Source organism: Scophthalmus maximus, chromosome 10 (assembly GCF_022379125.1).
Source record: "Scophthalmus maximus strain ysfricsl-2021 chromosome 10, ASM2237912v1, whole genome shotgun sequence".
Taxonomy (NCBI): Eukaryota; Metazoa; Chordata; class Actinopteri; order Pleuronectiformes; family Scophthalmidae; genus Scophthalmus; species Scophthalmus maximus.
In genome coordinates, this window is record NC_061524.1 from 7,382,395 (window position 1) to 7,405,484 (window position 23,090).

The 23,090-nt window shown below is 43.9% G+C and overlaps 1 long non-coding RNA gene across 7 annotated transcripts in view; it reads left to right on the forward strand.

The window, feature by feature from the left end:
* Positions 1-554: 554 nt before the first annotated feature.
* LOC124850739 overlaps positions 555-23,090 on the forward strand; it is a 107,867-nt gene continuing 85,331 nt past the window's right edge. For all 7 annotated transcript variants that reach the window (XR_007031546.1, XR_007031549.1, XR_007031548.1 and 4 more), the window contains exons 1-2: positions 555-729; positions 16,543-16,671. This is a non-coding gene — a long non-coding RNA (uncharacterized LOC124850739). The remainder of the gene's footprint in view (positions 730-16,542; positions 16,672-23,090) is intronic.

A 23,090-nucleotide genomic window follows, 5' to 3' on the forward strand; every position in this document is an offset into this window, starting at 1 on the left:
GATTTGTGTGTCTGATGCTGGTTTTGCCCCAAACTGATCCAAAGTCCCAAAGACAATCTTAGAGTAAATGAAGATGGAACACATCATAAATGAAAGATTTATTTTTATGCCTAAAAAAAGAAGAAAAGAAAAGGATCTCCTATGTATGAATGCAGATGAAGCCCATTCCTCTTGAAATCCATAGAACAACATCTGAACATAATCGGGGCCAAATTTCATGCTGATAAAGTGAACCAGGGCAAAGTTACAGGCGTTAGTAGGGACATGGTCAGACGGACTCTGTCCCATGTGAAGTTTCTGTGTATTACATCTAATAGTACTGTTTTAATGAAGATGGGTGAGCATCTGTCTCTCCATAAACGATCTTTGTAGTGTGACGTAATCCCGTTAGACCTTCGAACAGACTCGACGTAAAGTACGAAGGCGTGTATCTCAGGAGCGCATTGGTCAAGCTGCGTGATTGACACGTCTATCGAACCGTCAGAGCCAATAGAATCGACGGACACCGTCAGAATCCCTCCGAAGGACACCATTCGCTACATGTGAGGGGCGAACCCACTGTGACGCCTTATTCCCTCGACGCCATTTGACGTGCGACTTCCGCCTGTGTATTCGAAGTAGGACGGACCAGGCGGATTAATATTTTGAAATTAGCAGCAGTCTTTGTGCTCGCTAACGGAATCGGAATTAATGGATGGAAACACAACTTTTCCTGCAAATACTTCGACGGTAAGACACAATTTGTGTATGTCGCTGTGTTGACACGAACATTGGTCAGCGGCGGGCAAGCTGAATGTTTGTCCGAGAGTTAGAATCCGCAGAGGCTGGGCGATAGCATGGTATGTAGCTTGTGTTGTTAGCATGTTGCTAGCAGCAGCTATCGAGTCCGACATAGGTAATATATTATCATTTGAAATTGCCGTGTTTATGCGATATGCAGACTCAGTTGCTCGGTGTTTTAATTGTGTCCGGTGTCGGTGAAGAGGACTGACATCATTACATTGGCGTGTAGCCGAGCGTCTCCCCGTTCTGTGCAGATGTCTTGTGGCTTCATAGCTTCATGTTTAGCATGTAGCATATGCGATTGTAAATGAAATTAATATATGTCACTTTTTGATACGAAATGCTGATTTAGTTGCTCGTGGTTTTAATTGTGTTTCATACAGGTGTAAATGGTTGATATCGGGGTGCGGCCGAGTTTCTAACCGTTCTGTGAATATGCTGTGTGGCTATGTTGCTTCATGTTGAGAAAAATTGATGAGTGATTTGGTCCGATTGTGTTGGAACCAAGGCCCGATCAGGTCCCTGTGGAGCAGGTCGAGTGGATATGTAAGATGTGAACCGGCAATGGGTTTTTACAGTTCATAACTCTATGCACAGATATGCGAAAGTGCAGAAAAGTCTTTCACAAAACGTCATCTCTGGGGGTTTTGGGAACACAGTCGTGATTTTCACCATTGTATGGACCACACTACTAAGCGATTCTTCAAGAAAGTAACAGACGGATTTAATCGAAAGTGAAAATAATCCTTAGTTGCATCCCGACTTTTGACCCTAATGTCCATGTGAGCATGTTTTTTGAAATGCTCTGAGAACCATTACTCCACCTGACCCAGGTTGTGCCCCGGTTTCAGGATGCAACTGGGGGATTTTTTTCCGGGGAGAATTGAATTTCCATTGTTCTGTCTCTCGGTCTTCACTGGGACACTCAGTTTGGAAAGTCCCGGTGCTCACCTGCTGCTGTATCCCTTTCTGGGAAAAAGAAACCTCAAGAAATTCCCTTAAGTCTGCCTACTGTCGTCATCCAGAGCTTCTTTTCTGCTGTATCCTGCTATGGAGGCGGGGTCTGCGGTAGGCGGGACCAGGTGTGTCAAGATATACAGTATCCCACCTGCCTCCACACGGCCAACAACACAATCACCTCAACAGCTTAAAAGAAAGGCCTGTCTTCTCATGCGTGTAGGGGAAGCTTTCAGCAACTGGTGTGAAGGAATCCAACTCCAGTGGCGGTGCCCCTCCCCTCCCTCCCCCCTTTTCCTCTTTTCCCTCCCGTCTCTTCTCTTTCACCCTCTTCATCATATCACCCCTGCCCTGGAGAGACAGCTGCGGAAGACATTATGTTATGCTATGTGTGTGTGAGTGTGACAGAGAGAGATGAGGAAAAAGAAAGAGAATAAAAGGATGAGGAGTGAGTGTGACAGTCGAAGAAAGCGAGCATTGGACCCAGTGGCAGCAGAAGGCACTCTGAACTTTTGTCGACATATATGTCTGTGTTTTTGCAGTCTCGTCTCAAAAACATTTGCATCTGGTCCGAAAACAACCCCTATGTAGCCCCTTCAACACATGTCTTGCAGATTTACATCGGTTGAATAATGTGTGTGTGTGTGTGTGTGTGTGTGTGTGTGTGTGTCTGAGCATGACGGGAGGGAAGGGGGTCATTTCGTGCTCATTCAAAAGGACAGTCATTCGTACACATTTGAACATTTGACCAAAGTTTAGGAATCGCCGAGTTCTTGTGCTTTGTGTGTGGTGGGCTGACAGCTGATGGCTGAAGTCCAACCCTGATGTTAGTCTTTATGTTTCATTCCACCGCAATCTGAGGGGTCATTTCACCCACAATTTCAAAATTGCCTATTCATCATAGAAAATTGCATTTCACGGAAATGAAAAGGGGGGGGGGGGGGGGGGGGGGGACATTCATATTCACTTTGTCTTAACTATTCAAGTCCATTACAAGTGTCTTCCGCTGCCAGAATCAAAGCAGTCTCCTCCAATCATCTATATTATTGTGGGCATGGAAGCAGGAAATCTGGCCCTTGATTTATGGGCAAACTTGTTATGTATAGAAAGATGGTTGCATTTAGAGGGATGTCGTACAATCTGGGTCAATCTCATTTAAGTTGATTTAACTCCCACTTCTTTGTTTCTGATTTGGGATACTTTTTGTGCCATGAGGGCATTTCATATTTACGAATAGTTAGGCCACATCCCACAGGTTTTCCTACTGTAGCGAGGGAGGGATGTGAGTCAAAGTCACAACAGTATAGCTGTTTTTTAAGACACGAACTCTGGAAAATGTCCAGTTTGCCATTCATATATAATGAATGAAGCAGGACATTGTCCGAGTCGGGCGCGTTCAGGATCATTTCCAGAACATTCTGTGGCGTCTGAGTGGAGCATGCGGGATGCGTAACTCCGCCGCAGAGTTGTTTACAGTCATCGACGTGCCCACTCGCTCGCAGTGAATCTTCTGGAGATTTTTTCCCGCTGTTTTCTCACATAGGCTCCACCGCGACATTGGGAGAAGTTCCAGATAATGTGTCCGGTCATTTGCGTTCACACATACATTCCCCTCCGGAGAAGTTCATGTCAATGTCTGGCCTTCATTGCATGTCTGAAAGCAGCTTATGTGAGGTGAAAAAGACAGGTGGATGCAGGTGTTGTAGATAGTTACTGTAGTTTGTCTCGCTTATCAACATGGTCAGCAGTTGCAAAGCAGCGGCAGTTAAAGTCATCCATTTGTGTAAAAGTCTGTCATAACTTCTTGAGGATATCTCTGATGTCAACCACAAATAAACATCCATAAATCTACTTAGAAATCGCCAGATTCCACATGACTTAGTTTAGAGCAGGTTTGTAGAGCACTTTCGATGAACACAGCTGGATTTTGTGGCTGAAAAAGAGCGTTGACACGTTATTGTTATTTAGAAAATAAATCGATTATAGCTGTAATACAAAGTACCTTTTTTTAAATGTGTAGGTCTGTTCACAAACTGTTCACAATGTGTAGCCCATAATAATTATAAAGAAGAGGAAAAAGCGTAATTGTAATAAAGGATAAAATGCATCAACAACCCAAAGTCTGGGGTGTGTTTAAGGTATCACTGGACTTTAACTCGCTAAGACAGCAATGGCCACGTTTGCAGTAGGACCATTTTCAAAAGTAAATGATGGACAAAAGCTATATCCCTCTCTCTTTGTGTGTGTGTGTGTGTGTGTGTGTGTGTGTGTGTGTGTGTGTGTGTTTGCAGGTATAGGAGATCATGTGAAAGGTTGCCCTCCTATATGTCTTGTATTGGCATGCCCACTGTGTGTCCATGTGTGTTCATGTCAGTAAGCTTTGGTTCTTGTAATGAGTGTATTTGCAGAGTATTAATCATAGTGTGAGTCAGTGTGCAGTTTGTGGCAGGGTTTTGGACGTGGCTCCTTCATTAAAATGTTAACCAGGCCACACGGACAATGGACGCACTGTTCGTTCCGCTGTCCTTTTCCTGCTGAACTATGTGTCTCTTTCTCTTTCTGATTTCTTTTCCTCTCTCTCTTTTTCAATCTCTCTCTCTCTCTCTCTCTACGCCCCCCTTCATCTCTCTCTTTATCCTTTGAAACTTCCATTAGTCTTGACTGCCGTTGAAACCCAAAGCCCACAAACACAGACCCATATTTTGGGGGCGATTACTGTCCATCCTTTGCCCCCCACCCCCCTTATTGTACTTTGTGTCTGTTTCTATTTCTCTGTGCTGCGGTTACTTTTATCAGTCCTCTTTAGTTTCAACCTGAACACATGTCAACTCTGTATGAACTGAGCAGTCGTAAATCTGATTATGTTCAGGCACGCTAATGTTACTGAATCACCTTTGCAAAAGTGTGTGTGTGTGTGTGACATCAATAGTAACAATGTGTATACACATGTGTCTTTCTACGTGTTCATATGGAAATTTGTGCGACCAGGTTGCAGTTGTATGAGAGTTAAAGTTAAGCACGATTTTTCAGCATTTTTTTTAACATCACTCAATCAATCAATCAACATTTATTTATATAGCGCTTTAGTGCAACCACCAGCTATCCAAAGTGCTTTACATCAAGAAATAGCATAAAATAGAATAAAACAAACAATAAAATCAGACAAAGGTAGATAAAAAAAGTAGTAAAGTTTCACAGTACTAAATAATTACGTTTTAAGGTTGTGTTGTTGTTGTGGTTGTGCCATGCCCGACCGCGGGGGAAATCAAAGTAAGTTGCGTTCCAATTATCACATGTTTTCCATATGTCTGTTAAACTCATGGTTAGCGCCGTTTAAGAGAGAGGTATTATTCGACAACGCAGCATAAAGGAGAAGCACTGTTGCTATGGTTACCCACATTTTAATATTTTTGGCTCACTCAGTTACAATAGTGGTTAAACCTTTGGCCACATCTTTATTAGGTGTTCTGATATGTTACTTTAGGCACTTGCCAAGATTTTTCTATGGCCATACTATAAAGTTTTATGATGATTTTAAAAAGTAGGAATGGACATATTTTTATGTGTCAGTGGCATGGAAATTGTCAATAGCGTAGCGTAAAGACTAAAAGCAGGGGGAAACAGCTAGCTTAGAAGCCTTTGCTTCATGCACAGACTGTATATTAAAATGAATGTAGTCACTGGCGAGTGAGTGAAGCCAATGCAGAAGTAGCAGAAACCTGTATTCTCTGGACAGACCACCGGAGGGCGACTCCACTGGTTTGCAAAAAGAAGTCAGTTTTTTCTATAAAAAATTCTCACTTGCTTTATAATGTGAATAAGTTTTAGTCTCAATCGCTAGTTTCGAGTCTTCTTCAATACAGCATGATGTTTATTTTGTAAATGATGGTCCCATTTAGAATCAAATAGACGATTAATCACGGTATGCATTAGAGTGTGGATACAGCGTGATTGACAGCTAGTACCTTCCAATAGGTGCATTGTTGCAGGTGTGGACGTGCAGTGGACGAGCTCTGTGTCAGGACCACCCTCTGCTCTTCCGAATATGGTTACCTCTTGTTTCAAAAACTCTTAATGACGCCGGCCACAGTGCTAAACTCGAGGCTTCAAAACGGCGGTTCACAAACCAATGCGTCAAGGTGGGTTGCCACTTGGCCGATACGTCGGGTAACTTCAGGGCAATAGCAAGACTGCAGAAAATAAAAGGATAGTAAAAGTTAGTCAGTTAAAAATTCTGGTGCATAACCTCTTGTAAAATCACATTTTAACTTTGACAATTTTTTAAGGCAAATTAATTAAAAAGCCTTTAGTCTTTCCTAAGCCGGTTGTAGCCTTATATATTTAAACAGTATAAAGTGTCTATGTGTAGTTATATGTCCCCAAATGTCAAACTGCCCATTCACGTATATGCATAAATGCATACATCTGTTTTCCCTATACAGTGTTTGTGTGCTTTGGCATGTAACTCCAGCATGTGTTCCAGGTCTGTTATAATCAGTGCAGTTCAACCGTGAGAGCGTCCATGTTTCCCCAGGCCTGCTATCTGGTTCACCTGTCCCCAAGGATCAGGGATAAGGGAGGGATTGCCTTTGGATAAGTTGGTGTGGAGACGGGTGATGGAGGGGGTATGGTCCCTCCTCCCCAAGAGACCGGTACTCCACATGTAGGGCCGTAACAAGGATCAAAGTGACCCTGACACCCGTGGGTCCCCAGGGCCGTGTAGCCCTGTATCCAAAGGCCGCCCCCCAGACTCCCAAGCATCAAAGCAGCTATCGATCGTGACGGAGGAACAGGTGCGTTTTTTTTGTGCGTGTGTGTATATGTGTGTTTGGAGCACTGAAAGCCTGTCTTTCAGCACCACAGCTGGGCAGCTATCTTCTGGCTGCTGCCACAATAAAATTGAGGAGACACTTCCTCGTTTCTAACCACAGTTTCCTCTCACAGAAAAGTCACTTCTGGAACACACACACACACACACACACACACGCATGCACACACACACACACACACACACACACACACACACACACACACACACACACACACGCGCTAATTGACTCAAGACTCTGACATGAACTCTTTTTTCTCAGAATCCGCACAACTGGTTTTACCTCTGACCTTGTTGCCACAGTAACATTTTAACGACCAGATTTGTGAACCGTAATTATAAAACCAAAGACACCACCAGCAGCTCGTGCGGGAAGATGTTTCCAAGTCCTAGACCGTAGGAAGTAGAAGGGAGTTTAGGAGGAAATGATGTAATGAATTGCTGTCATGCTTCCAGTGTTTGTGACAGAGTTGGTTCAAAGTGCATGTGTGGTGAAAAAGGAAAAAGGAAAACTGTATCTAAAATCTCCATGTAAATGGAGCATGTTCATCTCTCTCTCATGTCTATTTTCCCCTTCTCTCTCTCTAACTGACACACACACACACACACACACGAACACACACACACACACTCACAAATACAAATTCCTCAGTCACCTACATTTCCACTTTGCAAATTACAGCCTGAATTATGGCCCCCACCAATCAAAGCACGCATCTGTCACCAGCCCGCCAATCACGAGTCTCCGGGCCGCTTGTCGCCATCCAGGGCGGTCGAGGCAAAACTTAAGGTGGTCATTTTCTGCTGAAGCCTGTGGTTAAAGTCCATGGGAACAGGAGGTCGGCCATTTTGGCGCCCTGCGGACCCTCACAGAACTGGCGGGGACTGTAAGGTTTTAAAAATGTAAATACCGAATTCAGCTTGTGTCATAAAACCGTACCATACTCCACCATCTCATTTTGTTACCTAAATACTTGTTTTGCTGAATGAACTCTGAGACATTCATCACTTACAGGTTTTATAGCAGCTTATGGTACAAAATTTGTAGGCGGCAAATGCCAGATTTGACATGGGATCTCTCAAAATAGATAATTTTGCAAACCTGCTTGGTGCGTTAGTTCACCCACAAACTATGGGGGGAGCCTTTCCAAACTGCGAGGAGTGTCCAGTGATTGTGGAGCAAGACAATACACGAGACTGGATTACGATCACGTTGTTCTATAGCAACAATATATATATAATTATCTTGCATACGATAAGATAATAACACTGTTTAAATGTTCTTTGTAAAGTGTCAGTTAAAAGAGGTGTAGCCTTCCGAGTCTGACGGTTGAACTCCAGTCAAGCTTGACAATAAAACATGCGTAAGATAACCACAAGACGAGAGAGAAGTCCTGAATTGGACATTTGCATGTGTTAATGGTATTGAGACTTGACTTGGACATATTCTGAAGAGACTTGCTTTAGACTTGTTTTAACTGTCCTAATGTTTGGACTTGATTACATTTTTGAACCTGGACTTGAAACGTGACTAGGACTCTTTTTTGAAAAGTCTTGTGACTTGACTTGGTCTTGCCCCAGAAGACTTACTACAGCTTGCACACGATGAAAATAATTCTGATTGAAAATTACATTGTGGTTTTATTACAGTGTGTTTTCAAGTCATCATTTTGAGTCTCACTTCCCCGAACTTGAGTGTATGACGCATCCTGAGAGGAATGTGTGTGCGCGCTCGTGTGTGTAGGGATGCAGTTCCCTGTATAATCTCCCTGAGCGTGAATAGCCACCCAACATCATGACTTACCTCACAGCTCACAGCTCACACTCAGGAAATTAGAGAGCATCCAGAGATGTGTGTGTGTGTGTGTGTGTGTGTGTGTGGTTTCACAGAGTCCAAGCATAAGAGCACGTGTTTGTGTGACTGTGTGGTTTGCTCCTGTTTGAGTGATTGTGTGCCTGTGAGCAAAGCAACTACTGTTGAGTTTATTTGTGTGTGTGTGTGTCTGTGTGTGTCCACAAAATCACAGTCTTTAAGGTTGTGTGATCACAGGCCTTGTTGAGCAAACCCAACCAAACTCCTGACAGACAACCAGACACACACACACACACACACACACACACACACTACATGTACATATGTTCAGACATGTACATGTGTGTTATTACTATGCACACATTTCTATTAAACAGAATTGCTGGTGTCTTTTTCTAGGATACACAAAAACAAACCTGAAACAAAAATGAAAAAACGTTCCCGGTCACTCATCTCCATACTTTGGGACTGCCACGCAAACAGATTGACAAAAATATACACTGCAGCGTTGGTGGGATTCAGCAGCTCCAATCAGCCAACCTGGGAAAGAGGGGAAGGGTAGGGGGGCTATTGTGTGCGTTACACAGAGTCGTCTTTACTGAGATTAGTAACCTTAAATGAGGCTAATTAGAGAGGTTTTATGTCTGTGCCGTTGAAAGGCAGTTGGTTATAAGAGCCAATGACAGACTAGGATCCTCCTGGGTGTCTTGAGGAGGGACACCTTATGATAGGGATGTGGTGCGCTTTGTGTACAGCCCTCGCTGTCATGTGGCCAGGTTCAGGGAAACACTTGCGTGTGTACGTGTACGTGTGGGCGGACTCTTCTGTGTGTGGCTGAGCGCTGCGTACAGAGTTGAAGACAGAAGTTAGAAAGAGGTTGTTTGTGTCCAGAGGTACGTGAGGCTCAGTTCACACACAATGTGAAAATGTGTGGTCTCATCAGTTCATCCCATGTATTAAACGTAAGAATTATTTGTCCCAAGAGACATTTTGTAACTTCATGAGTGAAACAGTTGGCAGTTGGAAATGATATATTGCAGAAATTTTAGCCAGCCAGTTAACACAATTTTGCATTTATGTAATTACAATTGATCTAATATAATATATCAGAAAAAGTTTCAACCTTTCTGGTGGGACATTTCAAACTTCTCTGATGGCCTTCTAGGGGCCATAAGGAGACACTATGTTCATGGGCCTCAATGCCTGCCAGTTCTTTCTGAAGACATAAATCCTGAAAAAAAACAACCTTCATACAGAAAGTTCTAGTAAAATATTTGCACACACAAAAGGGAAATACAACAATTGTCGGCGACTGTTTTCCGCCATGGATTACTACATGGTCCTCTAGTTAGCACCTCCAGCAGCAGTACGATGGAATGCCTCACTCGTGTTTTGCAGAGTCCTGGGGGTGAGTGTAAGGTCAAGGGTGAGGTGCTGGGAGTGTTTGTGTTATAGGGGAGGGTCTGCGTGGGGTCAGAGGGTAAACCGCGTGGTAAAGGGAGTCGGTCCAGTCGGTAGATGGTGTTGTTTGAAGTCTGAAGATGTGTGCGCTTTTGGGGAGTTGCTGGGAGGTGGGATGACTCTGCTCAGTGTGTACGTGTGCATGACTGATGACAACAGTGTTTTGTTGTGTAGTGTATAGATGGACAAACTGACGTTCTATGAGAAACAATGAAGGGGATACACATGTGGCGTGTGTGAGTGTGTTTGTGTGTGTGTGTGTGTGTTGCTGTCAGCAGGTCTGTAAGCGAACCACTGGCCTCCTGTCAGACCCCACAAAGTGGCTGACCTGTCACTCCAACCTGCAGGCCCCGCCCACCCCTATCACCACAGGCTGAGAGTGTTGAGTCGTTAGGCATCTGGATATTATCACGCACACGCATGCACGCACGCACACACACACATTTATGATCGCACTCCCACTCCCCACAGGGATTCCACTCATCAAAAGTTTCACGCTGAGTTTTCTTCCACTTTTACATCCACTGCTTTTTACCCCCCCCCCCCCCCTTCACCTCAGCACACATTTAAACCTGGAACTTCTCATGCAGCCGTTCCTCAGATATCACATCCAAACCTGAATATACATCAGCGGCTGTTCCAATTCTTTATCCTCCTCAGCTGTTGTGAGTTTGTGGTTAGATCCTCTTCTCTCTCTTCACGTCAGCAGGGCCGCTCCCCTCGGGTTAGGTTCAAACATGCTCGCTCGCACCTGGGCGATACTCAGCAAAAACAACCGTCCCGTGCCGCTGACCACCGACACTGCCCTGCTCAATGGCACCTCAAAGGTGGCTGGAGAAATCTAATCTGTGATCTTGAGCTGTGGGTTTCCACTAATAACATCTTGTCTGTGACCATCCTATCTCGCCACTGTCGCAAGCTGCTCTGCCTCGATGTGTTTTTGATCAGATTCCGTCTCCTTCCTTGACGTCAGCGCGGCTGCTTCCCTGCGCAGTTGTTTATTTTCATACAGATCCCAATTTGATGAGAGTTTATGTGACTCTGATATGGAACAAATGAGAGCTGAGGAGCTCCGCAGGCCACGGGAAGGGAAGCAGAGGTTGAGAGGCCTCTAGATACCTGCTTTCAAATGGTTTCATGCTCCCCAAAACAGATGTGCGGACCGACTGGAGGAGTATTGACGTTTTGCGTGTTTGTCTTAAGTTTCAGCTAAATGATGTATTAACACAAACAAAACTTATAAATATTTATAAATATTTATATATATTAAATATTTTTTTGCTTGCTACACTTTGTATGGAAATGTGTGGGATTCTGGAGTTAATGAGGTGAAATCACTTTTCCAAATAATCAGATTTTGTTAATGTTATTTTTTTGCTTTCTTTGTAATCAGTTAGATATTTTCATCAGGGTGGTGATGAGGAACATCACCAGAGCAAAAACTAAAACTAAGGACACTCAACATTTGATATGTGTTACCATGTGTGTTTGTTTGAAGGATATAGTTAAAGCAATAAAAAATTGATCACAAAAAATTTGCAAATATAAAAAAATCCTTCCATTTTGCAATCAAAATGTCAAAATGTGTTTGTAACTCCTTTGAATTCCCAAGTGCACATTACTAAATCAATTTTTTTATTTATCAAACTGGATTTGGGTTTATTTTCATTACTTTTATGATCCCACTGTACCAATGGAAAATTCTGATGACTACAATACTGACAATAGAGGTTGAGCAGTTGCCACTTTAAAAAAGTGAGACATACAGCACTGATCATGCCAAACATGATCCAATTGTCCACACACACACACACACACACACACACACACACACACACACACACACACACACACACACACACACTGAGCACTAAGTCATCACATAGATCTTTGGAAAAGACAAACACACATGCAGACTTCACACAGATTTATACCGCACTTTGCACTGTTATTTCTGTATCCTGTCTGGTGCCATTGGTATGATTTACAGCCTCTGTCTTTGCTCAGCTCAACACAGCTGAGAATCCCTCGCTGTGATCGAGACGTCAGATTCAATACATAGCCTCTCCATGAAAGAAACGTAGCCGCGGTTTTACTTACCTATCCATCTCAAAGCTGAAACTTCACTTCATTTCATGGCCTCTTATTATGAGGAGGCCTTGAAATTGCAACCAGTGAAATCGTCTCTTTTAGGATATCTGGCGTGATAATACTCATGATGGACTAACGTGACTAAAACGTGTGTAATGTAATGTAATGTGTTGAGTAAAAGCAAGGACACTTGACTTGGCGAACTCCGATCTGCAATCTGCACGTACCAGGCCTTATGAGTCATGAGTGGCTGATTTATTAGATAAAATAATACAGATCTTTGTGGGGTACTGGGTAACTATAACAAACAAATATATAGCAGAAACATTAAATGAGGTCACTTGTCACTGACAGAAGTCTATAGCCATGCTTCTTGCTCTGTTGGGTTGTAATACATGCTCACATCAGCATGCTTACAATGATAATGACAGCATGTTCATGTTTCACTGGAGTAATGCTCACCTTGTTCACCGTGTTGGTTTAGCAAAAACTGACACATGATGGGAACGTCGTGAGTTTTGCAGGAAATTTGATCATAAACCGGTGTATGGACAAAAATGAAATCTTGGCACGAGATGAAAAGTCGGGAGATCGAAATTATCCCAGTTTAACCTCTGGTGACCAGATGAGTGTGTGCAAAATATTACAGCAATTCATTCAATAAAAAAAATTACAAAGTCACCCTAGTGGTGGCGCTATAGGAAATATCAGAGGATCACCAAAGATTTTTTTTTTGATTTTGTAATAATTGACAGGATAAGTGAAAACATGGAGGTGCTGGTGGCCTGAAAAGAAAAGTGATATATCGTGTGAGATTTTAATTATTTTGGTGGATCATTCCTGTGACATAGTAAAAACTTGCACACCATCATAATATGTCCTGATATTTAGGCCTTTGCTACTTATTTATGTCCTAAAGACTAACACAAGTCTGAAAAAGCGTGTAGATGAACTGGACTTTCCACTTCGGCTCGGTCCACTCATGTTGAGGTGCCGCAGAGACGACAGCCGAATGAGGAGGAGCTGCAGGTTCGCTGAACGCATGTGTATCATTTAGTTAGTGCGCCTGAAGGTCATCAGATCGAGGTGTATTTCGAGGCCGTCCTGTCGACTTTGTTTACACGGAGTCCTTTCCACACTGTACAGCGTTGCCGTAGTCAGCAGCTACATTATGCAAACCATAGCTGATTGGATCAGCGGGGGAGTTCAGCCACAACTTTGACTAAACAAAGGAGGATGAGGATGAGGATGACTTTCCTGGCGTAGCCTCCGCAGCCCAGACACAGACACACAGGATTTACATGAATGCATACGTCTGTCTTCTTCTATCTCTTTCTAACATGCACACTCTTCCTCTACCACTCTGACTTCAAGGACCCTCACCCCCTGTGGCACTAAGTGACTCAGCCAGCACCAACAGTTGTGGTGATTGATGAGTTCAGCCAGGGCCAGGCTGCAACCACAGACACACACAAACACACATTACTCCCCCCAAAGATAAGCAAATGGTCCGCAAGCCGCCGATGGCCCTAAGTGCTCCGCAAACACAGGTAACACTGGCCTGATTTCAAAAGGCGTCATTACCTAACCACAGCCGGCTACGTCTGCGGAACAGAAAAAGAGAAGAGAGAGAGGGATGGGGTGGGCGTGGTCAATATGCTGGATGCTGCTCTGCTTTCATCTCTTGATCTGGTAGCATGAGGCCAGATCAAATCACTGGCTCTGTTTTCAGCCGCATCTCTGGGATGCCCCTGGCCATGACATGAGTTTTGATGAATAATAACTCTCTGCTTCATATGAAATATTCTGGGTGCACAGCCAGAGAGATCTACCCGGGTTGTTGTACTTGTATGTTCTGTGGGGGTGAGTTGGAAGACGTACTGACCCTGTAACCCCGTGCATGAAAGGGTTTTTGTCATAAAGCAACTGACAGTACAGTTCAAAAGATGCATGCATGATTAACACATGGCACGAGACAACCAGTTTGGTGTTCCTGTCTGTAATCCCTGCTCTGATGCAGGGTGGATATTCCCAAAATAGTAATATCTCTCTAAAATTAAACACAGAAGGGAGGAAATGGCTGCTTGTCACCATTTGGTAGAATGGCACTCATTCACAACAGAGCTGCAGACTTAAGGAGGAATGAAGCTGCTCTGGAAGCTCGTGGTGGATCAAAGCCTCGCTAAAACTGCTATGTTGGTTTTCCTTATGCTTTTCCGTCATCTCGCCAAAAGCCCCATCAGAGGTGGGGTATTTACGCGATCGGTGGCGAGAGTGTCGATTGTTTGGAAAGTACAGTGAGACTTTATTCCTAAGAAGAAAGACAGCAGTGTCAGTCATTTCAGCAAGTGGCCCAACGACATATGCTTACATTTAACTGACATAGCCCTCTAGTGGCCTTGCTGATTATGACGGGAAAGTCGGGTGACAATTCTGTTTAAAGAGTAGGTCAGGGTCGAGGGTTGGGTCAGGAAAACATTGGATAGGGATCGCCGTGTGACTCCCATTTCAAAACGGTAATCAAGTCAAAGTAGTGCTTGTTTTAACCCAAATATGATTTTTGACAAAACCTGATCTAAACCTTTACCATAGTGATGTCAATTCATAAAACATAAGACAGATTTTTCATCAGTGTTATGTAATAGTTTTGGCAGGCTCAGACAAATGATGTCGTCCTGCTGGAAGTCAGATAGGAAAACATTCCACTTCAACTTTTATATTTTCAACGACTTGTTTTACTCAACATGTTTAACATGTTGAAGTGGATTATGGATTATGGATATTCTGAAGCCACAAAGGAGACTGCTACAAACTACAAGGTACAATACTATTGAAGCCTAGTCGCACAGTATTTGTTACTGAAAAGATACATTTTCAGTGGAATACTCCTTTAAACTGAGGAGGAACTGCTTGTATTCCGATTCTAAACACCATGGACTCAGAAGTTGGTCGTTCTCTCTTGCATCTTCTCCATCCTCATCTTGTGCAATAGGCAGAAGCAGGCAGATGAAACAATCATCTGGAGCGGGCCCTGGCTCCAGCCCCCCTCCATCCATCACAATCAACGCCAGCAGTCGGCCAAATTAGGCCCCCGGAACACTCAGGGCCACAGCCTGATTGTTAACACTGTGAAAATACAGAGCGAGGGATGGGGTGGAGGGGGTGGGTGTTGGGTGATGACGGGATGCTGAGAGCTTAAATGGAGTTTGGGGAGAGATGGAGGAGAAATGGGGGGAGGAAGGTCAGATAGCTGGCGGCCCCATTTCCTCTCTAATGGCCTCCAAACGAGGGAATATGAGGGAATGTTGCCCCTTAAAGCAGGTGACCCTTAGGAAAGGAGGGCAGCCACGCCCACCTCCAAAGCCCCTTTGGTGCACAAACACACACACACACACACACACACACACACACATACATACACACACACACACACACACACCATTAAAAGACAGAAAGAAATGGATGGTCATGCATGAGCATAATTGCGCATAACAAGAACGTATAAAGCACACACTAGTGAGAGCCATGAACACAAATTATGAGTAAGTATGCCAAGGGGAGGTTATTCCTGAAAATAACCATGCACGGAACACACACACACACACACACACACACACACACACACACTCACAAAACCTTGTAGCGTCATTTCCCAGCATTCCCGTAACCCCAATTACCACTAATCTCTGATTTGTCTCACTTCCCTCATCGAGAAGCCATTAAGCGCTGCGGCACACTCAGCCTGATCTACTTTCCATCTTCAGTGGAACTTTAAGTAAACAACATAAAGAAACACCTGTATTGGGTTGCCCCAGCGAATCATAACTCCATTACGAAACTTGTGTGAATTATTTCCAAATTCTCTGCAACTACTCGCAGGTTTTAAAAAATTGGGTGGCACTATTATTACTCGAGGTGTGTTGCCAGTAAAGACGTAAAATTTAAGAGGGTGCACATCATCTGCAGGAAACCTCTGTGGGACCGGCCAACACAAAGCAATTCATGAAACAGAAAGCCATTGTATCATCAAGAACCATAACATAACTTCCAAATGTAAGAATATATATATATGTATGTGTATAATATATATTGTAAAAAATATGTAGAAGTGTAAAGACAACAAGTTGTGTTTTTTTAAGTGTGCGTGTGTGTGTGTGTGTGTTTGTGGGGGGTCTCTTGGAAGTTACTGCACCGAGCGAGTTAGCGATTGTAAACAGAAACACTGCTTTCCACAACGGTAAATATCTTAACGTACTGCCTCCTGCATGCCCAGACGCATGTTCAAGAAAATGTCCTGTAAGTGTGAACGCTTTGAACTCCTGCTTCGTTTGTCAGATTTGAAACGCTGAAATTCTTATATACAAGAATGTCCGGATCCAATTTTCCAGACATTTTCCGGAGTTCGTGTCTGAAAACACCCTTTGTTTCTGGACTTTATGCAAGACTAAGCTAAACTGCTGCTGGCGACAGGTTGATTTTTAATGGACAGTTATGAAAGGGGATATTGATCTTCTTGCTCTTGGCAGCAGAGCAACTGAGCACATATTCCAAAATGTATAACTATTCCTTAACATGACAACCCCGTAAGCATGACTTCCCTATCCAACAGGTTCCTGGAGCGACTGTGCTGTACAGCTCTCGTCTGATGAAGAGATCACCATTACTTTTTCCAATCACTCCAGACACTGCCAATACCTGCAGCCAGCAGGTAGAAGTCCAATCGTCATGAGAAATTCCAGTAAGACACTTACTAAATCTCTTTTTTCTCCCTAGCACATAGATTTGCCTAAACACTCGTGTAGCTTGACTCCGTTTGCACTGTACGTTCTTGTGGATTTGGTCGATTCTGATGAAATGGAGTCTATGAGTTGTGACACACTGCTCTCTGGTTAGCTCATTGACTGAGTCAAGGTCTGTTTTGTGCCGTTTCCCTCCACTGTCCTTGTTGTACGGGCCAAACTCTAAGCAAAACCTGCTGTTTCTACCATTTCTGGTAATATAATCTCACTTCATTTTGGTTAATAAGTGAAACCAACTGGGCTCTGTTTCTTTTTTTCTCTGTTTGTGTATGTGTGAGTGGGTTGCTGCTGGCACGCAGTGCATACAACACAATGGCAAAATATTATTTTTAATATCATGCGTCATGGGAGTGCATCACATGTGCACAGAAGGTTATATATATCTTGCAGATTGCAGTGGAGATATTGTTGTCCTATTGTTGTCTCATTACAGTTTCAAAGGTTTTTCTTAAAAAAACTGAATGTGGTTGGAACATTAGCCTGGATGTGTGTATTTGTCCTTCCATGTGCAGGAGTGCATTTGAATCTGTGGCTATTTTCTAAGAAATGTTGAAAGGATCTTCAGATTTTCATCCCATAGCTTAGACACCCATTATGCAGAGAGGCCAGTGTTTGTCCGAGAGACGGAAGCGGGTGGTGGTGATTTGCACTGGTTTGTGTGTAACTAAAATCCATCTCTCTGCATTAGTCTCCTCCTCTGTCATGCCCCCACCTCCTCCTCATCTGGAACTGAAAGGCTGTTTTTATTTTTTGCTCGAAGGAGGGTCAGAGGTGGCAGGGGAGGGTTCGGGCCTGCTTGAAGAGGTGGGGGTGATGGATGAGAGAACCTGTTTGGTGGAACGGAGAATGGATGTGCGGGTGAGCTTATACCCCTATCCTCTATACAATACGGCGTATCCAGCCCCTGCCTTGCCCATATCCAAAGACAGCCGTGTCTGACGGGCCTGACAACAACACTAAAGGTGTGGAATTGCGATTGTGTGGGGGGATTTTCCCCCTCGTCATGCACTCTCTGTGCATGAGGCAGAGCCCTGACAGCGGAGTCTGTGTTTGTGCGTACACATATGTGTGTGTGTTCAGAAAGCTTGTGAGAAAGCTTGCATGTGTCTTAACATGTGATTTAATGGTGTTTTGGAGAGGACTCTGCCCTTAATGTGTGATTGAGCTTACTATAACAAACGTATACAGTCAAACCAGATGTACAGGTCTATTTGGCAGGCTGCCATACAGTTATGGGAAAGCCCCCTGCAAACCCCCCCCCCCCCCCCCCCCCCCCCACACCAGACACACACACATGCACAGGTCATACAATGCTGTATGCATAGAGGATGACTGACATATCATGCTAAGGGGTTAAAGGGGGATAATGACTTGCTGTTAGAGCAAGAGGAGGGCATGCAAACAGAGTTCCCTGGGAGACTCTCCTGGTTTCTGCTCCACTATGTACGTGTGTGTGTGTATGTGTGTGTGCTTCATGAATTCCTTCACATTCCTGGGGATCAGTGTTAGGAAGCTCAGTGTCCTGCCAGCTGTGGCTGGATTTAATGCGTCTGCCACTCACTGCAAAAGTGCTGCACGGTAATGTGGTTCCAGCATTTCCTCTGGTTTCCCTACGTGCACCTGGAGCTAGTAGACGTTCAACCTCATGCTCAAGGGCACTTCACCAGGGACCTGAGGTGGGAATCTCTCCCTCGAAGTGAGTGGCACACTAATTATTGGTTGGAGCTGGAAATAATTGAAGTGCAGCCATTTGCAGCCGCATTCAAGGTGGTAAAACCTTCAGCAGCGGGCCAATTTCCTCTGGAGCAAAGGGGCTCCACAGGCAACATCATGAGGGGAAATCCACTCTATAAAATAATTTGCATGTTACTGCAACCACGCCAATGAGCTTGTATTGTTCGATCCAGATGTGTGAGCATGACAAACCCACTCCTAGTTACAGAAAAGGTAGCACTTTGGACTGAAGTTGCATAAAGTAAAGGAATATGGTTGTAAGGAATCATAAAATTTCATTAGGGGAGTGTTTGAAAGAACTTCCCTGGATACATCATGGTTGTTGGATGAAATGTTAATTTAAGGCTGTTCATATGTGTCATATAATAAATGCATATTACAATATGGTACCGTGGGATATTGTTCAAGAGACTCTTTGGCAAGGTTAATAATTCTTCAATGAGCAAACTGGATAAGGTCTACAGCTGGACCTCACATATGTAAAGTTGATTTTCTCACTGATGCAAAGTTGCTCTTTGGTTTTCCCCCAAAAAAGTTTCAGATGCTTCTCATGGGCTCCAAGAAAGTTCCAAGAAATCCCCTCTGTGCAAGAAAACCAGATGCACATCTTAAAATCATTTGAAACACTGCAGTCTGCATAATAGTTGCAACAAAATGTTTTGAATTGTAGCAAAAATAATATCGACAGTCCCGGTGTACAAACTGAACTCCTGACCACCGGCCCAGTACCAATCTAAAACAACTCCATTAACATGGTTGTAGACAGTCACTGGAACATCTCACTCCCCAGTGGATGGAGAGGAAGTTGACCTCTGACCTCTCACCTTTGTCCCATGGGTACCACTGGGGTCGTCGCCTGGGGGGGTTGGCTTGTTTTCAAAATTGAATCAACAAATAAGTTCATGCTATTTAACTCAGATTCAGCACACAAAGTCTGTTTCCCAAATGTTCTTTGCTGGAAACAATCAAACGTCTCCTCTCAGACACACTTTCTTTTCATACACATGCACATCTTTTAAAGAAAATACTATTTTCAAGAAACATTGGGTAAATGCTCAGCAATACGTCCTAAATCAATCATTAAGGGTTGTATTCTCCTCATGAATGAGGACGCATGTTACCTAATTTGAGAAGGAAATCATGCATTAGTGGGAAGATTTCATTTGGATCAATGGAAGGTATTGATGTCAACATTAATGGCGGGCTGGACAGTTGTAACCCAGTTTGTGACGGAAGGGGAAGGAATGGTGGTGGTGAGTAGGAGTCAGCACAGTCTAGAGGCTCTTTGTCTGGGATGGACTACGGAGATGTGAGGCCTGGCCGGGTTCTGGGATCTGGAGGTCGGCCAGGGTTTGAGGGGGAGCCAAGAGTGCAGAAGTGGCCGACCGGTCCCATACTGACACAAAGAGGCCTTTCTCTGGACTACAGGTCTGCAGTGGCCCGGGTCTCGCACTGAGGACGTCAGACTACAAAAGGGACGTTCACACACACACGCACACACACACACGGACAGTGAACACACACATGTCTGGAAAAGCAGTCATGAGCATGTGGCTGTAGCATCTCCTTAAAAATTCTTTTCATATTTTCACTTCAGCAAAAGGACAACGAGGTTCCTTTAAGGCCTATAAAGTGATGCTGACTTTGATCAAATACAGAACTCCATATTCCTCCATCTTTATATGACACACATATACTGTATGTGTGCATAACCACACATGCATTGAAAGTGGTTTCAGTGTTACGTAACACATATTCATCTGGGTCAGAAAACCACATTTTCTTTCTGGGAAAACCTCAATCCACTCTGCCTCCACCGACCACGACCCCCATTCCCTCGTCCCCCTGCAGCTTGTGAATGGGCCTGGGTAAAGCACACCCAGCCCCCCAGGCCTGTTAATGAAGCTTAATTAGCTTTGATTAAAGCCTAATTAGGAACTGGGGGTAAAGAGAGAGTAGCCCCTGTACAGGCGACCTTTCACCTTTGAGCTTTAGCCCCTTTCCCCTCAGATCAGAGCAACCTGGGATGAGGCACTAAAAGAACCAGACGGCTGTTTATATGTGTATGTGAGTGTGTGTAGTTAGGTGGACCGGTAGTGATTGTGTCTTGTTGACATAGAGCAGCCTTGGCCTCCCCGCTGTTTTAAGATGGAGACAAAGCTGGCTCCCAAACACACACACACACACACACACACCCACACACACCCACACACACACAGGTTTTCACCCACACACAACACTTACTTACACTTTGCTCCTTGTCGTGTATGCTAACCTCTCAGCTCATGAGAGAACATTTAGAGGAACACTCAGTCAAAGAGTTTCCATGTGTTACACATACAGCACAGTCCAATCAGTACTATGGGACGTGAAAAACTCCCCCAACCACAAACATTTGGTATTTTCAAAGCTAAGTTTGAGGCTCACATTTGTATTTCTGATAGGGTTTTCTTACATTAAATTACATGTCTTCACTCTTTCCCCACTGTTTTAATCTTGGCAAGGCGGGCCAAGCCTGACCATGGGACAAAATACTTACACACGGATAAGACCAGCCTTAACTAACTTTCCCATTGGGGAAACGGTGCTATTGCAGCAGGGAATAGTAAATGAAAGCAGAGAGAAATAGAATATGTATGTGGGAATACAGCCAGTCATGTCAATGCAATCAATTGGGATGTTCAACTGGGAACATGTGCATTGGACGGATTGTTGAATGGACAGAAGCATCAAAGGAGTTGGGAGTTGTATTCCTTAAATTGAGGAAGGCGGGCCAATGTTCTGTATTGGTACGGCGGAAGTGAATGGTACTGACTTTGTTGTGCTTGAAACATTAAACAAATTTAAAAAAGGAAATTCAGAAATAATGTGTCAACCAGCAGACAATCCAGAGACCAACTGAATTCACATGTAGTTTTTCCAAAGCATGCAATTGGTAAAATTTATAAAATTATAATTTATTAAACTATTTCAGAGTTTAATAAAAGAGTGTAAAGTTTAAAGTTTATTTCAGCAATTTATGGTCTGTAAAGTGAAAACGTGTGTGTGTGTGTGTGTGTGTGTGTGTGCGCGCGCATTTACACTAGCAGAAGCTGAGGTCAGACTGACCTGGAGGTGATTTGTAAAGTGACAGCTGAACCACACTCCACCTGAAGAGTGTGTGTGTGTGTGTGTGTGTGTGTGTGTGTGTGTTTTATAGCGTGTGAAATGATGAGGGGTTGGGGAGGTGAGGGGTAAGGTGATGCAGGGAGGGGGGGACAGGGTCATGAGATAATCAACCCCTGATCAACTCCACTCGCCAACCCGTACCCACACACACACATACACATAGACACACACTGTGTCTCCTGGGCTCGAGATAACTGAGTCAAGGGCCCGTGGGTCAAAGGTCAGGGCCCTGGCTCATAGGGAACACATGGAAGGGATAAAGAGGCTCTGGATTCCATAAAGCCTGAGCAGGGACGGACTTATTTATGGCTGCATGGAAAACATCACAACCCAATCCCTCTTCTTCTGTCCAGTCCACTCCCTCTCCGATGGAAAGGGGATACAGAGAGAGAGAGAGAGAGAGATGGAAGATTTTAAATAAAATGTTCTGGTTCTCTCTCAACTCGCTGTCCAAACAGCTTCATCTCAAAGGCTCTCTGAAGGGGGCTCAGACGTTCCCTCTAAAATTGAACCAAAGAGGAAACCTTCAAACAGTCAAACATTGACAGCGCAAACTGAACGAGTAAAGAAAAGCCATGTGAGTGCACATTCAAACAGCAGGATATTGTGACAAGCAGTGGTTTTGATTTAGACCGCAGAAACTAATGGCATGCTGTTTGCTTGCTAAAAGGCACATGGCCGGGTCTCTGTTTGGTTCACATTAACTGCATCGACGAGCACACACGCGCGGGTACACACACACACACACACACACACACACACACACACACACACAAAATAACCCTCAAACACGCTCCTGTCATTTTCACATTCTATTGTTTTGTATTGTTTTGGGTCTTTCACTTGTCAGCTTGAGTTTCATGTGTCTCTGCCGTCTCTGTCACGAAGACACAATCCTGTACAGTTCTACGGTCTTCACTCTGACTGTGGAATATGTCATTGATAGAGCACATTGAGATGCATATTCTGATGTTTGGTGCTGGTGTGCAGTAGGTTTGTTAGACCCTTTTTCTCCTGATTATCATGGTCTGCATGTGGAAATGATGTTGATCGGAGCAATGAGAGTGAAATGGGTCAGATAAATGGGTGGATCTTGTTTATCTCCTTAACATGGCAAGATAGGGCATTCGCCTGGGCCCTTCTAGTTGTATATGTTATCAATATATATTTTTTTATTTGAGCGGCTTTAAATGTGCTGGCCACATTTGTGAAAAGTTGGTACTGTTTATAAAAGCTTCAATTTTCCCCTCAGTACCACAACGGGAGGTGTTTCGCATTCACCCAGTTTGAAGAACATTTTTGAAAAGCACAAGTTTTTTCAGAGGATGAGAACTGTGAGAAAAACATGTGCTGATTCTGTGTTGAGCCTAAGAAGAAGACAGATTGAGTTTGGTCACTTGGTCAGAAGCTAAAAGGATTTAGAGATGTGATGGAAACAAATAGAGGAGAGATAAAG